The 6,000-nt window shown below is 44.5% G+C and overlaps 1 protein-coding gene across 3 annotated transcripts in view; it reads left to right on the top strand.

Moving 5' to 3' along the window:
* Window positions 1-4,876: 4,876 nt before the first annotated feature.
* The window catches only part of GABRA5 (gamma-aminobutyric acid type A receptor subunit alpha5), a 93,677-nt gene continuing 92,553 nt past the window's right edge, over window positions 4,877-6,000 (top strand). Inside the window, exon 1 of one of the 3 annotated variants that reach the window (XM_037832813.1) lies at window positions 4,877-5,225. The gene's annotated coding sequence lies outside the window, so the exon portion shown is untranslated. Of the gene's footprint in view, window positions 5,226-5,355; window positions 5,541-5,802; window positions 5,820-6,000 lie in introns of those variants that run through there. The other 2 variants (XM_037832812.1, XM_037832814.1) reach the window with 2 other exon arrangements.

Below are 6,000 nucleotides of genomic sequence, written 5' to 3'. Positions count from 1 at the left end.
TCTGTTTCTGAATAGGAAGTGAAGCTTTCTTTAATCTTTTCACAGAGGAAATTCCATAGGTCTGGATACAGAATAACTAGGAATCTTTAAGCTAGACAGTTCTCGGAGCTCACACAAAGGATCCTCATTGAACACCTGGGACATTCAGTGGAGGCACCAAAGGGGACACACCTTAGTAGTGAGATAAACTAGTCCTAGAATAAATCTGTAAATCCACTGTAACAAAGCTTAAAAACAAGCCTCAAAATGATCAAGGTGACCTGCAATTAACTTAAATGTCTGCCAGAATAAAGTCCGACACTCTAAATAAGAATAAACAGACCAGACACTCAACTACATGAAATTCAGAAGGTGTAACATCCAACACAAAAAATTAGTGGATATGCTAAGAAGCAGAAAAATGTGACCCATAATCAGAAAAAAATGAAAAATAAATCAGAAGTAAAACTGGAAGATGAAGGCATTAGCAGATAAGGACTTTAAAACAGTGATTACACGTACAGTCTCAGATTTAAATAAAAATATGAACATGATAATGAAAGAAATGAAAAATACAAAGAATAGCCAAATTAACATTCAGAGATGAAAAACACAATGCTTTAAATGAAAAAAATGCACCGAGTAGACACCACAAAACAAAAGATCAGTGAACCTGAAGACATTGAAATAGAAAATATCCAAAATGAAACAGAGAAAAAAATAACTAAAATTTCACTAATCTATGGGGACAAGAGAAGGCAGAATTAGGGAAGACAAAAACATATTTAAGGTGATAATGATATAAATTTTCCAAGGCTCAAGAAACCCCAAAGCAGAATAGACACAGAGAAAAATACATCAAGGCATATTATTATTGAAATGCTGAAAACAAGTGATAAAGGGAATATCAAAATCAACCACAGGGAAGCACCAAAAAAGAGAAATAAAGAGAAGAATGACAGTAGACTTATGGTTATAAATAATGTAAGCCAACAGACAGTGGAACAAGAGTTTTAAAGTGCATACAAAACTATTTTATCAATCCAGAATTCTATACTGATAAAAAATATCTCTCAAATGTAAAAATAAAATAAAATCTTTTTTAGAAAACAAAAGCTTATAGAATTCATCACAGAAGACCTGTACAATAAGAAATGTTAAAGGAAGGTCTTCAAGGAGACTGAAAATGATAGTAGCCAATGGAAAATTGTCCACATTTTTAAATCTCTTTAAAAGATAATTTACTGTTAAAAGATAATACACTAGCTAACTTAAGTAGAAGTAACGTGTGACAGCAACAGCAAATAGGAGGGGAAAATAAAAATATGTTATTGTACAATTCATACAAAATATAATGTTATTTAAAGGTAGACTGCAATAAGTTACACATGCACATTGCAAACCCTAGAGCAACCACCAAAATTCAAATAAAACAAAGAAATATAACTAATAAGCCAATAAAGGAAATGAAATAATATTTAAAGAAAAAATAATTTTTTTTACAAACCTCAGTTGCCTCTACTTGAAATATAAATGAGGCAGGAGGCCAAGTGTAAAAAGAATAGGCTATGCTGCTCCATGGAGCCTATGCCCAGCACAAGTCTGGTGGGGATGGGATGGAGAGAGTGGGGTGAGATGGTGGGAATGTAGGCAGTGTGGCTAAATCTGCTTTTTGTTTTTTTCTTTTATTAAAAAATCTAGAATTCTAGACCTATTTATTTATGAATTCATCCATTATGTGAAATACTCTTTTTTTTTTTTAATGCTGCTTCTAGTTTATTTTAAAATAGTGCTGGCTAATTGAAACATGTCTGTAGTCCATAGTCAGCCATCAGAGGAATAATTTGAAGGTTTTGATTTAAGAAGCACAAAAAAGAAATAAAATACAGATTAGAAATATACAGTGTGTGCTTTCTATAAACAGGACATTTACTGCCACCTTTTCTTAGAAAATTTCCCTCTTCTATTGGTCAGACTTAACTCTCCAAGACCAAGACCCTCTACTCCATTTGGAAAACAACATTTATCAGCCTGCTTTGAATACACGTGAATCCATCAGTGTATCATTCTGTAAATGAATTAACTCAAGCACTTATTAAACTCATACCCCCATGTGCAGGTTTGAATCTATTATGTCTCCCACAAAAGCCATATTCTTTTAATCCAATCTCGTGGGTGCAGATTTATTATGGGTGGGATCTTCTGATTTGGTTGTGTCCATGGAGGTGTGACCCTGCCCATTCAAGGTGGGTCTTAATGACTCTACTGGAGTCCTTAAGAGAGCTCAGGGGCTGAAACACACCCAGATACCTGGAGATGCAGACAGAAAGACATCTGGAGATGCTAAGCTAAGAGTTGAAGACCAGAGATTGCCCCGGAGAAGCTAAGAGAGGACTCCCAGAAGCTTAGAGAGAAACACCCTAGCAGAACAAGCAAGGACGCACAAGAGTTGAGAGAGAGAAGCTAAGAGAGACAGAAGCCCAGAGACATTTTGGAGAAAGCCATTTTGAAACTAGAACCATGAGAGCAAGGGACCAGCAGCCGTCAGCCACATGTCTTCCTAGCTGACGGGTGTTCCAGACACCATTGACCTTCCTTTGGTGAAGGTATCCTCTTGTTGATGCCTTAGTTTGGATGCTTTTGTGGCCTTAGAATGGTACATTTGTAACCTAATAAATCCCCTTTACAGAAGCCAATCCATTTCTGGTATTTTGCATAATGGCAGACTTAGGAAACCGAACACCCCAGCTGGCCCCATGTTAGACCTGTGGTTTCATACACGCTTTCAGCCTGGATTCATCTCCTCACAACTCCTTCTCTGTGTCCAGTTGCCATGGTGATTCTTTTCTCCTATCATGTCAGAGCCTGGAACAAAACTATGTAATGGTTCTCTTTTGCCTGCAGAATGAAATCCACCCCTTGGCTGGTCTCTTCTTACCTGTTTAATCATATCATTTCTCTATCTTTACCTTGTACTTTGTTCTTTATAAATACAAAACCACACACCATTCCTTTAGCATGTTACTCTACACATGTGGGAACTCAGAACATCCTCCATTCAGTTTTTTGCCTTAACAAAGCTCTGCTTCCTCAAGATGACACTGCTTTGCATGCCTCAGCCACATTTACTACACCCACCCTCACAAACACAGCCACCTTTCTTAGCCTCGGTTCTAGATTAGGGTGGAGAGTGGGTGCACTGCAAGCAAGGGCTCCACCCATAGCTCAACTTCCCCAATTTCAGCTATTTTAGGGTCTCACGCTGCAAACTATGTGCTTACCAGTACTGGATCCAAAGCTAAGGTTATGTGGAATTCGCTTGCCCTCTACTGGTTTCCAGAACTATAACTACTTTGCCTTACTGCATTCAATGAAAAGGCAAATGCCAATGGAACAAACGGGGATTCAGATGACAGACCATTATTTTTCAAGGGTAACACTGAATTCCATATCAAACCCCACATTTTTGAAATGATAAATATTCAACTTGCAATTGACATTTCATTCTTCAACCTTTTAGGTATCGTCAAGAATTAATGTGTATTAGTCTCACTAATAAAAAAGTATGGCCTTGTTCATCTAATTTTTTTTTTTTTTGGCAAAAACAAATGGTAGACTTTTTATAGCAATCTGTAAAGCTTTAAATTCACTAGTTATTCCAACTTTTTGATTTGTATTATGCTGTTTACTCCTGAGAGAAGAATGGCAGTTACTTGTATTTCTAAGCCTAGATTTCCAACACTTAATAGGTGCAAATTATGTTATGAACACTGATCGTTTTTAATTTAATGATACAATTTTGACTGTCAATGACATTTTCCTGAGTGGTGTTTCTTTTGAGAACTCAGAAGGAAAAACGAAGAAAAGCATATATCTAATTTATCCATTTTCATATTGGAAAAGCCTTTTAAGTGAACATCTTATCAATTTTATATTTTATGTGGGATTACTAGAATCAGTTTTTACACATTGTGACTAAATGTATATTTAGACTAACACTTGGTATTTGCAACATTTATATATTTTTATGTTTTGTCATTGGGATATGTTTACAATATCTCATCAGATTATTACAGAATTTTTGGAGTGTTGAAAAGCACCAGCAGGAAGTCTGGATTTAGAATACAAAGTTTTAGACATAACTGATTACTGAGCTACTTAATACACTGGAAGACTAAAGGTCTCTTTTGGAGGACAGATAGAAATGTGCCTTTTCTACAACTCCTCTGCCAAAAGTGACTATAAACAATGCAGTTTCACAAAACGCATGTAATAATGGCAGAAACCTCATGCTCTCCTTGGTTTTACTTTAAATCTTTAATGTGCTTCACTGGTTGTTCTAACAATCGAAAGGCATATCCACCTCTTAATGAAACAAGGTCCTGCAGTCTTGAAACTGAGGCATGGATTTGCTCTACAGCCGCCTTGCTCGTGCTGTAAGGGGCTTTGAAGTCGGCCCAGCATTTGCGTTCGTCGCGGGAGGGTGACACTGCACACTTGTCCAGCCGCGACTTCACCGTCACCTCACAAGCGCTGCAACACCGAGTCAGTCAGGCCTGACCACAGCAATGAAACCACATTGCGGTGTGGTGGGCGAAGGCAATGCCACACGTTTCCCCGGTCACAGGGAGTTCCCGCCCCACAACACCAGGCCCGCCCTTAGGTCAGCAGAGCCCAGGTCCACTTGCTATTGACACTGCGGTCTCGCTTCAAGAATGGAATTTCAGGAAACTCCCAAATGTATGTGCAGTTAGCTAAGGGTTTTATTTCTAATCTAATCCAAATGTATTCTCGCCTTTCCCCCCCCATAGCAAGTAATGCCAGACAAAAAGGATGTTCACAAGCTCGTCTCTTTCTAAGGAGACTGAGCGGTGCAGACACAGAGGGCGAGCGCTGGCACCCGAGGAAGGGCTGGGGTCAGGGTAGGCGGTGCTGGGGCTGACCGCTGGCCTCCGCCAGCACAGACTGCCTGCTGCCTCGCCCTTTGCATCTCGGGCGACATTCTCGCTCCAGAGAGGGGAACCAGTAGTTATTACAGGAGGCACAGAATATATGACTAAAAGCCCTCAAGAAAGTTCAGCAGAAATATGGCCTGGCCCACACCAGGCCAAACCGCCGCGCAAGTCCTGCTTTTTCGCAGAACGCAGCCGAGGCGCCTTTGGTGAGAGTCCGGCAGCGTCTGCCCAGGCGCGCCTGCAGAAGGACGGGGCTGCGGCCCCGGGGACGCCATGTGGCGCCTCGGAAAGGTGAGAGGAGGAGCGCGCGCGGGCGAGCGAGCGAGGAAGACAGAGAAGGCGCGGGCGCGCGGGCGCGCGGGGACAGAGTCCGGGCGGCAGCGCGGCCCGGGGCGCGGCGAGGCGCAGCGCGAAGCCTCAGGGCGGCAGCTGGGAGCGCGGGGCGCGGGTTCCGCACGGCCGGAGGGACCCGGGCAGTGGCAGCGGGCGGCATGGGGCGCTGACTCGCCTCATCGGCCTTCCGCGCCTGCCAGCGGGCGGGAGCAGCAGCACAAGGTGGAGGATGCACCCTCGCCGACGGCTCGCCCACCGGGGCCGGCGCGCAGGGTAAGCCCAGAGCGCGGGCCGGGGACTAGGCTAAGGGGATGCGGTGGAGGGAGGGTGGGAGCCCCCGGCTTCCCCCACACTCTTCTCCGCTGGCGACCTGCCGCGGCACCGGGGCCGGGAGGGGTGGGGGCGCCCGGGGAGGTAGCCCCGCGGCCGGCCAGGAGCGCAAACTTTGCTCGGGGACTGCGGAGCGAGCTGCACGCCGGAGGGCAGGGGCGTCCTGGGCAGCGCAGCCGAGCCAGCCCGGGCGCCACGCGGAACAAATGGAGGGGCTGTGAGGTACGCCGCGGCGGGAGCCGGGGGGACGGAATCGCGAGCGGGAGGAGCCCCTGGCGGCCCCGGGTGCTGCTCGTGGAGTGGGCACGGGCCCCGCGGGGGTGGCGCTCGTGGTTCCAGCACCTGCCTGAGGCCCCGGGACTCTGGAGCCACCACTGCCCCGTGCGCTCGGTGCGGCGGAGGG

The sequence above is a fragment of the Choloepus didactylus genome, chromosome 4 (assembly GCF_015220235.1).
Source record: "Choloepus didactylus isolate mChoDid1 chromosome 4, mChoDid1.pri, whole genome shotgun sequence".
Classification (NCBI taxonomy): domain Eukaryota; kingdom Metazoa; phylum Chordata; class Mammalia; order Pilosa; family Megalonychidae; genus Choloepus; species Choloepus didactylus.
The sequence above is the reverse complement of the archived record's forward strand: the minus strand, read 5'-3'. Positions and strand labels throughout refer to the sequence as shown.